Source organism: Rousettus aegyptiacus, unplaced genomic scaffold (genome assembly GCF_014176215.1).
Source record: "Rousettus aegyptiacus isolate mRouAeg1 unplaced genomic scaffold, mRouAeg1.p scaffold_m13_p_3, whole genome shotgun sequence".
NCBI lineage: Eukaryota > Metazoa > Chordata > Mammalia > Chiroptera > Pteropodidae > Rousettus > Rousettus aegyptiacus.
In genome coordinates, this window is record NW_023416306.1 from 64,180,139 (window position 1) to 64,191,734 (window position 11,596).

The following is an 11,596-nucleotide window of genomic DNA, read 5'->3' on the forward strand; positions in this document are numbered from 1 at the left end:
ATGAAGTTAAAAGATTACACTAGCAGGAAGTGGTGGATTTTAAGGGCCGTTCAAGGAACGGTATGAATTAGTGAAATCTATAATGAGATAGCCAACAAACATTTGCTAAATTCTTTGTGGTTCTTGAGAAAGAAATAAGATATTCTTTCTTTGCTATCCCCCTCTTTCATTTTTTATATGAAGACAGCTGAAGATTTAGAATAATTTTGAAATATAAACATATCTAAACTCTCCTGTGTAGTTCAGGATTTTCATCTGCATAAATATATGAGCAATACTGAATGACATCTTTTCCATCTTCCAACACCTCCCTGGCCCTCATCCACACGGGAATTGAACATCTCATTGCTTTATAGTCACATTTGATCAAACATGGTATTAATTATGCAGCTTAATCTCCTACCTTAAACATTAGAATTGGTCTGAATAAATTGGCTACTTTGTAAGTCTGTCAGCTTTAAGAGTTGAATATTTTCCATTAAAGAAGAAACTAAAACGTTTGAACTATCTTGTCAAAAGGCACTTTCCAGAGAAGTGTCCAAAATGTTTTGAGTGGCTGCAACACTGCAATAAATAGATTGTTCAACCTTGCTACTTTAAAGGAAGCAACTCATTTAGAAGTGATCTCCAATTTTTAGTATTCCATTTTTTCCTAAAGATAGTTTTATTTAGATCGTTACATATAAAATATGAAAGACATATCTTTTTCTTGTTGAAATTTGGTAGAGGGAATTGTAATGATGAGAAGCCTAGATGCCATCTACTTAGTTTTCTTCTGATTTGCTTAGGCAGTCCTCCAGAGCTCAATGGAACACCATTTGGAAACCACTAATTTAGATTTAAATTTTCCAGCAAAGAAGAAAAGATAGATGTGATCTCCACTGAGTCTTCCTCTATAACATGGGTTTACAAAGCCCAGATTAACATGCTCTCCCTGGAAATACATTTTGATTGTAGAAGAAAAATATGAGAATTTCTATTCATTATAATGAAGTAGTCTAGTAACATGTGCACCTTCCTAGGAGATCAACAATCTCTTATTGAGGAATAGATTTACCCAAGGTGGAAGTAGGTGAGACCTAAATAATCATCCCTCTGTACTAGATATTTGCTTAGCTATAATAACTTTGTGATATTTAAATATTTTACCTTTACATAATTAGTTGTGTCATAATATTTCTATATTTATTTATTCAACAAATGCTTGTTCAAACCTACTATACCCCAGAACCAGAGTTAGAGCTTGAAAACAATAAAAGAAATAAAAGAACAAAAAAGACAAATTCTCTAGGCTTTTGGCACTTAGGGAAACTTAATTTACAGTAAAATATTTACAATCATAAAGGAAAAGTACCTTTTGGCAGTGAAGGTCATTCTTTATTTTCAAATTGGAAAAATTATCAGAAAAAAAATGCTGTGTTACTTTATCTTTGAAGTAATGATCTTCATATATATATATATATATATATATATATATATTTTTTTTTTTTTTTTAACACGTGGTAGTTTCTACTTTGAACTTTTCAAGGACTTGTTGGTGGTAAGAAAATAATTTGTCCAAACAAACGAATATTCTTTATTATTTACTGGTCTCCTCTGTCTCTTAATACAAGTTAGTGGTCCTAAATACAAAAAGAATATTAGGTTGAATACAGAGAGCCTATGCATGAGATGTTGCCTGGATACTTCTCAAGAAAAGCAGGACATTTTCTTCACTAGTTGTACTAAGTGAAATTCAGCCTACCCAGTTAATGTACTTGAAAACTTTTGATGGGTAAGATGAGCTATTTGTGGAAAGCAATCATGTTCTTTGTATTGGCAGTAGCACAGATACTGTAGTAAATAAATAATTGATATTCAATACTTTATTCACTGGCTAATGGGTTGAAACTTGAAACTATTGGCCATGAATTGTCTACTAAGAGGGTACTATTCTAAGAAGCATAGCATAAGGGTCATTAAGTTCTAAAACATTCACTGATACTTCAAAAACCAGATATTATGCAAAAGCATTCTGTACAATTTATTTCCTGAACTTTTGCCAAAGACTGTGTTTTTCTTCTAATTCAAACACTATCAGCTCCAGTAAATAACAGTTCACAACTGCTTTCTTAGCCCTACTTGCATTCAAGTTTTAGGAGGGCACATGTTTCCTCTTACTTTTTTCTCTACATTTTAAGGATTTTGTGGTTTGTTGATGACTCAGATGAAACCCCCTTTTAAAGAGATGACTCAGTGGTATTTAAGGAAATTCAGTTATGTTAACTGGAAAAACAAGTTTGTTGGCAAGAATATTTTTTCTTTGAAATGTTTTATGACATCAGTTGACAGTATTGCTGTCTTTGACATATTCTTATATCTGTTCTGGTGCTTTTTGGTGCTTTAGGTGGTGCTTGCAAATGCAGTAATAGTTTATTAGCTCAGACCAGCTGATTCTTGATTTGGGATAATTTTCAAAGGTAATTGGCAGAACTTGTTATTGTCACCCAAAGAAATAGATTGCTAAGCAAAATAACAGCCTTAATAAGATTTCTGGACTGATTTTGATTGAGAAATAAAATATGTTATGCAGGCATTTCAAACATATTTTAGACTGAAAATCATTATTATGAGATCATTATCTGTACCTTTCCAGTTACTGATTGTGTGATCTTAATTTCCTTGTCTGTAAAACAGTGATAATCATAGTACCTACTTAATATTTCAACTCCTTTATTAATTAAATGGTGGTACTAACTGAGCCTACATCAAGGAATGTGAATAATAGGCTAATACATATAAAGTGCTTAAGCAGTACCTGGCATTTACAATTCTTCCAATATTTTAGTTGTTTTTGAAAATTATTAGTGCGTTCACCACTATTTATTAGTAATATAAAACATTTTTACTGGTACTTGTTTAACCATCAGAGGAGAAATTTAGAACTCTATTAATTATGATTTGGATCAAATTTATGCATTTAACAGTAACATAAATATCCTAAAATAGACATTTCACTAGTGCAGACTTTCCTGGATTAATGAAATTTCCCTCTATTGTTCTAGTTCTAATGTTAAGAATCTGAATTGCATTCACAACTTGTGCCAAACATTATTATCGCATGATTCTGTTTTATGCCTGATTATTTTTCCAATTTCCTAACTCCTTTTCCTCAGTGTTCTTATCCTTAACTTTGGTAATAAAAACTATCTTGAATACTTTATGGGGATGCTTTGGGCAAATCTTGTTTTATTTTAACCAGCATACATTCCTTCCTTTTCCGGTATCAGCACCTGGTATTTTCCTTTAAGCCTAACATCTTTACTGTGGGATATAGTTGTAATGCCAATTGTCAAAAAATGTGTCTTACTCATTTATTATTATTATTATTATTATTATTATTATTATTATTATGTTAGCAAATTTTGAGAAATGAACCCCAGAATTATAAACTTGAGCAGAGATCCAAAGACCAAAAATGATAATTTCTTTCATTACCAGGAAGCATCTAAAAGATACCATTATTAGTTTCTGTTACACAATCAATGTCACTGCTTTTGTTCCTTCCCTTTGTTGACCTAGTACTTTGGCTTTCCTTTTTTTGTTTCTGTCATATTTTTGACAAATATTTCATATTTTTCCAAAACTGCCATTTTAGATTATTTGTCTAAGTTAGCCAGAGTTGGGTTTTGTTGCTTGCAGTTAAAATCCCTAACTGGTTACTGTGCCCTCAAACAGACTGCAAGTTTGTAAGAAAGCTGTAGTTCCAGGAATTTGTCGAATTTAGTTTATAATGCTGAGTTTCTTCTCAAAATGGAAATGTGAGGGTTCTTTGGTTTTGGAATTTCATTCTAGTTCTAATACCACAAAAATAGTTTTGGGATAAAATAGAATATTAAAGATGGAAGCCCTCTGAGCAAGCTAAAAGTATTTCCATTAATACAGGAGGTATCCTACGAGGTGCAGATCAATGATTAAAATATTCTCTTGCACTATCTTAGATCAAGATAGCACAAAAGAAATATGTTTGAGGAAAGGCCTTGCAATATAGTGAGATCATGCCAACATCAGAGTAAATAGGGAAGATAGATACCTTTTACCCCTGCAGGAGAGAAAAAGCATCAGAAAATATTGATGGTAGCATGTAAAACTTCATTGCTTCTGATATTTTTTTCTCTTTCTCTAGCCTCCAACTTAAGCTACAAAGTAGTGAGGACAACTGCTCATTAGTTGTCAGTTCAGAGAAAATATAAAAATAGCAAACCATCCCTGAGTTGCCCATAATATTGGCCACCAAACCTTTTGTTTTTGTTTTTTACTCTGCTACCCTATTTTATTTCATTTTTATTATTTTAAACCACTTTATTGAAGTATGATTATCATGTGAAATACTTGCATCTTTAATGTATACAGCTAGATGGATTCGAGGATAAATATAAACCCTTGAAACCATCACCATTGTCTAGGCTGAAAATTTATCTATCATTTCCCAAAGTTTCCTCTGGTTTCTTTTATACTATTACTACTTTTTTTTTTTTTTGCTAAGAGCACTTAACTTAAGATCTACTCTATTAGCAATTTTTAGGTATACAATATAGTACTGTTAACTATAGACATGATACTACATAGTAGATCTCCAGAAGTCTACCTTATATCACTGAAACTTTATATTTTTTAATTATTGCTTTTCCTTTTTCCCCTCCCCAAGCCCCTGGAAACCACAATTCTACTTTATGCTTCTATAAATTTGATTAATTTGGATTCCAAATTTAAGTGAGAACATGCAATATTTCTTTCTGTGGCTGGCTTATTTCACTTAGCTGCAAATAGCAGGATTTTCTTCTTTTTAAAGGCTGAATAATATTCCATTGTAGGTATATAATACCACATTTTCTCTATCCATTTATCTAATGATGACATTTAGGTTGTTACATGTCTTAGCTATTGTAAATAGTGCCACAGTGAGCACAGGAGTGTAGGTATCTCTTTGAGTTACTGATTTCAAATCCTTTAGACAAATACCCAGAAGTGTGATTGCTAGATCATAATGTAGTTTTGTTTTTAATTTTTTGAGGAACCTCCATACAGTTTTCTAAAATGACTGTATTCCCACGAATGCATACCAGGGTTCCCTTTCTCCTCCTCTCCAAGATTTTTTTTTAAAAAGACATCCTAATGTGAGTGAGAGGATATCTCATAGTGGTTTCGCTTTACATTTTTTCTGATGATTAGTGATATTGAGAACCTTTTCTTGTACTTGTTTGCCATTTGTATGTTGCCTTTGGAAAAACGTCTACTCAAGTCCTTTGCCCATTTTTTTTTTTTTATATCAGAGTTTTTGTTTTGTTTTGTTTTGTTTTTGTTTTTGCTGTTGTGTTGTATGAGTTCCTTAAATACTTTGGATATTAACCCTTTGTTCGATATGTGGTTTGCCATATACATGTATCAGTGAATATATAAATATATTTTACCATTGTGTAGGTTGCCTTTGCATTTTGTTCATGGATTCCTCTGCTGTGCAGAAGCCTTTTAGTTTGATGTCATCCCACTTGCTTGTTTTGCTCTTGTTGCCTGTGATTTTGGTCTCATATCGAAAAAAATTACTTCCAAGGCCAATGTCAAGGACCTTTTCCCTTATCTTTCAAAAAATTTATAGTTGCAGGACCTACATTTGAGCCTTTATTTTTACTTGATTTTCTGTATAGTATAAGGGTCCCGTTTTATTCTTTTGTATGTGGATATCCAGTTTTTCCAGTGCCATTTTTTGAGGAAAGTATTCTCTTCTGTAAGAGGTTGCCAAAATTGGTATTTCTGTGTGGTGATGAGGGCTAAAACTTCTTATTTAACCATCTTGCTGATGTCACTCTTGAACTGGTTAATAAAAGCTTATTATCTATCTTGGGTTTAACAGTAACTCTATCTGTGATGACAGAAAAAATAGTTCCTTTTTAGGAACCAAGTTGTTACTTATAATTTTTAAATTAGATTCATTTATAGGTACTGGTTTCTTTCACCATTGTTTTGAAAATAAATTGTTTCAGGGATGGAGATGGAGTGGGAAGACGTAAGTATGTTTCATGTGTTCTTCTCCTAAAGTGCATTTAAGAATGCATTAAAAATGATGTTTAAAAGGAAAGTATCTTAAAAATGGGAATAATGTTTATTTTCACAAGTGCTGTTATTTATGCATGTCTAATAATCAGTGATGTCTTAGGAAATGTTCAGCAAATATGGCACAGAAATAAATACATAGAAAGATAAAGATATAGCTATAAAGCTAGAAAATATACAGAATGCCTCAATATGCACCAAGCAAACTGCTGAGTTAACACATATTTTAGGGAATGAGAAATTAGAACTTCTATGAAGTAGAACAAAACTTTAAAAATAGTTACAGCTAATAGAAGTTCTACGTCAATGAATCCTATTGAATTCATTTGAGGTAGTATCCTAAAAGTAAAGTCATAGTTTGTAGAACTCATGATATCTTGAATAACATCAAGGACTCAGTAGGTATTCAGTCATCTAAGCTGATGATGCTGATTCAGCCACATTGGTGTTTAGTCCTATAACTTATTGTTTGGAAATGATGATCCCATCATCCTTCATTTTTACTTTGTTAGGATATGCTAAATTGTTACTAAAACAATATTCATATATATTGCAATTAGTTTAAAACAGATGCATCTTATTTATGTTTTGTAACAAAAATAACAAGATGATCTCATTTTTAAGTCAATCTTATCTATAGGTAGGTCCCATAGAAAATGGAGGATAAAGTCTTAACAAAGAATCGATATTTTTAAATAAGTGTATCCATGTTTGTTTTAAATACTATTTATTAATTATGCATTTTGAGAAGATATTTTTACAAGTTTCTGGAACACACGGTCTTAGAATATTTCTCAATTTAGAGAGTCTTATCTTATCCTGTCTCACCCTACTTGAGTCTGTCCAACCCTGGACTGAATTAAGGAAGAGATATTAATTCTGCATCTGCAGCCCTTGAAGCTACCAGCCTAGATATTTCCACAACCGGTTCACTAAGAGGCACCTAAAATGATGGAACTTGTGTGCAAGAGTAATTGTTTCACTTCTAGAAGAATACTCCAAGGCTCACCTAACTATCTTAATTTTAAGGGAGGCAGAGCAGAAGAGGGCTGCATGTGCTCTCAGCTCTCCTTCAAGAATGAAGAGAAAAATTCTCTCCTTCCCCTCAACAAACCTTGGAAGGCTTCATGATGCCCTTTATTAATGCTGGTCTTGTATTGTCAGACCAGAGAATCAGAAGAACAGTAACTAAATCTTTAATATCCTCAAATCATTCATCAATGACCTGCCATTTTCTATAAAAATAACTGGATGATATTAGAACTATGGAAAGACCAAAATAAAAGTAGATAACAAATCTCAATCAGAATGTTTTTCCGTGCTTGACATCTTATTTAACATAAAGCTGGACAGCTAAAGAAAAGAGCTGAAATTTTTATTTTAGAAACAAGATCAGTACAGGAATATAGAACTGATCAGATCAACATTGTCCAAGAATGATGTAGGGCCAATAATTAAAAAATTCATCTTATCTATATAAATTCAAAATACGATCACAGATTTTGCTCATTATACAGATATCAGGATGCTTCCAGACCAGAAATAATCCAGAATACATTAAGTAATACTTAGTCTAACCTTTTCAATAAGGCATGGATGAAAACAAATATGTTTTTGAAAGATTTGGTTGTTAAAATTGAAATGAAAGGGATATTCTGATTAACTTTTAGTTGACCAGATTGCCTTAGTCCATGAGCATTTTTAGTTTTTAGATTGAAATTTGAGAATTTCACTAAATGCTAGTGTAAAGGGCAATTCTGAAATAGGAAAAGAAAAATCCAGTTAGACTTCTTAAAAATCTCAGCTCTGTTTCTTAGTTATTCCATGATCCTGGGCAAATTACCTCATATGTCAGAGTCCATTTTCTTGGATTTAGACTAGTAGTCACTTCTAGATTTAAAAATTCTATGATTTTAGAGCACTTTCAACATCCCATTCTACTAGTGTTATAAAGCTTCTCTGCTTTATATGCTGTATGCTTTTTAAAAGGAGACATCAGAAAATCCTAAGTTTGTAGTGGATAGAGCAATGCTAATGTACCAAAATTTGTAGACTAGTAGACTTTCCTCTTTTCATTAATTTAAAAGAGCAAAACTCTAGATAATATTTTTCACTTTCTATACTCCAGATACATTAAGCTTTTCCCTTTTGTTACCAAAGTTAAATACTTCGTAAGTAAAATATTATTAAAATTGCAGAAAATTTTCATGATCCACTTAACTAACAGAAGAAATCAGTTTTGTATGTACAAGAATAGCTTTTTTCTGACTCTCTTGCTTGTGCAATTGAACCTTCTTACTTTCATGTTATTTGTACATATAATCAATTACAAACCCTAAAATCCAAAGGGCAAGATGCTTTATGCATGGAAATTGCAATACTATTCATATGTAAACTCAGTATGAGACAAAATACTACCTTTATATAGGCTTATATAAAAGGCAATGAAGTCAACTTGAAAGAGTTGAGTGGAAGAAATGAGATTGAGGAAGGAAAACACCAAGCATGTTACCTGTGAGCAGTCTATCCAAAAGAAAGGACTGACACAGTTGGTTGCCACCACTTCTCATCTCCCTCTGTCCTCATTGGCAGGGCTGAGTTTAGAATGCACCTAGGGCACAGATATAAGACCTACCCTTGGACAATGAAACTTGAAAAGTCTTTTGGAAGGCTTTTGGGAAATATTTATCTCCCAAGAAGAAGAGGGAGAACAAGAGGGATAAAATTCCCTTAAGCTGTATTTTTTCTACATGAGATCTCTGAAGTTATGGCAACCACCTTGTAGCATGAATAATAAGGTAAAGCCTGAAGGTAATAATCCTAGGATGGCAGAGCAGGAAAATAAAAAGCCTAGATCCCTAGGCCACTGAACCAATCCCTGAACTATCTGTCTTTGGATTTATGTTGAAAGAGATTATTTTACTTATCATTCTGGTTTACTCTTGTTGCTTGTGGCAGAAAGGCTTGTAACTCTTCCATCTCTAACTATCAGCTCACCTTTGACCTTGTTTTATTTTTATCCTAGAGATCCTTCCAACATGCTAGCATTTGCTTCTGTAGGATTGTTTTGGGTTAGGGGACATGGGTAGTTGGTTTGTGTGGGGATGCCTTTTAGTTCCACATTTTACTTCCTGTTATAGCCTGGAGCAGGAGTTCTGCTCACTCAGAATGCACATATACAGTCAGCCCTCCACATCCGTCCATGGGTTCTGCATCCACGGATTCAACCAACCTTAGATAGAAAATATTTTTTAAAAAGTTGTGTTGTTGCTGATGTGTACTATGTAGTTATGCCTATAACTGTTACATTTGCACTAAACACGTACAGATTTTTCTTGTCATTATTCCCTAAACTATACAGTATAATAGCTACCTACATGGCATTTACAATGTATTAGGTATTATAAGTAATCTAGAGATGATTAAAGTATATGGAAGAATGTGGGAGAAAGTGCATATGCTATATGCAAAAACCATGCCATTTTATCTAAGGGACTTGAGCATCCATGGAGTTTGGTATCCTCATGAGGTCCTAGAACAAAGAACCTGTGGATACTGAGGGATGATTGTACTCAATGCACTTTACTGAATAGGCTATAAAAGAGACAAGAAACTAAGGAAGTTCAATGGTTGCAATCATAGCAAAAGAGTTATATCTACTGTTTTGTAGCAGAAAAAAGGAGAATGAGTATATAACATTTAGAGTGGTGGTTAGTAACCAGTGATTTAAAGAAAGTGACTAAAAATGATTTACTGAGGACCCACCATTAATTTGCAGCATATTATCATGAATGAGTCATTTAAATTGTCGCTTCCACATTGCACTATTTTGCCCTTGTCAGTGCTGATTTTGTTTGTTGTCATATTAGTCACTTGTTCAGTTATTTTTGGCTCTCTTGTATTTTCTAATAATCCATAGTAGAGTTTAGTCAGCTAAATACTTTTGTTGGATAATATGTGCATGAATGCATCTCAAAGTTGGACAGAGGATTTTTATTTTTGTTAATTAGTGTAAAACTTTCCTTCAGATTTTCTCTGATGATCAGTTAATATTTATTTTTGCATTTCAATTGATTCTTTCCCTAGAAACCATTTCCATTTTGCTGACTATATATAATAGAAATACCAGATAAATTCTAGCTGTTGCCTCTGGTACTTCATTCATTCACTCTTTTATTCATTCCTTCAAAAAAATATTTTGAACATCTAATTTGTGCCAGTCATAATGTTTACTGCTGGGACATATAATGATGGAGAAACTAAATTCATTTATTTTATGCCCTCATAGAGCCTATAATCTAGTGTTACAAATTCATATAAAGATTTCTGCATGATTTGCCATGTCGGATATAAATGTACTTTTTTTTTTTTTGAGAAATAATTAGTTAGTGCTTATGGCCATAATCACTCCTTTAAGTATGGTTATGAAATAGGCATTGTTAAAAAACTAATTTTAAGTTGGTGGAAAGTAAAGCTTCTAATGTGGAAGAGGAAGCATGCAAAAAAAGTTAAAAAAATAAAATGAAAAACAAATAAACAAGACAAATTTTCTGACTAGAGGATGCATAAGTATGTATTCCAAAGTATCAAAAAAGAAGAATGTTATGCTAAGCAAATGGATTCTCTTTGTCTTTCATTTGAACTTTCAACACTATATGACACAATGGAACACTCTATCCTTGATAAAATTTCCTTGGCTTTTCCTAAATTACATTTTTGATTTTCTCCTGTCTCTGACTACTCCTCTTGGTACTTTTGAACATCCTCTTCCTTTGTTGGTCTTGTTCTTATCTTACATCCTATAGAAACTTAAACTGAGCAATATTGTTCATTTCTAAGGCTTTAATTACTGGTTGTGAGTTAATGTTTCCCAAACTTTTTTCTATAGCTTGTTCTCTCTCCTAAACTTCTGTCTAGACCCACACATCTCACTGCTTATTTGATATCTGATTTAGGTGTCTGCCTAGTCAACATGTCGAAAATATATTCTTTAGCCTCTTCCTCTGCATATGCTTTTATGTAAACCACCACACTCATCAAGTATCTTCTTTGCTACCTCTTTAACATTGCTCAATTTCATCTACTTTTTACTTTTTTCTTTTCGTTACTCTAAGCCATATTGTCCATCCTCATTCACTTGTACTGATTAACCTCCTAACTGGTTGTATTACATAGCACTACTCTAGATTCTTTCCAACTTATTCTCAACATGAAAGGTTGAGCGAATTTACTGAAAAGCAAATATGATTTACTCTTTTCATGGTTAAAAGCTTTTTGGTGCTCTTAGTATTAAGATAAAATCCAATTTTTTAACTTTCTTAATTTTACAACTTAAAATCTGGCCCTTCTAGTTTGCATCTTTCTCTACCTTCCACAAAGAACTTCGCTATGAACTATTTGGCAGTTGTCTGAAGGTATCATGTTGTCTTGCCTCCAAAACTTTGCATGCACTTTTCCTGAGCATTTGTTGTTTAATTTTCAACTTGATAACTTTTACATGTATTAC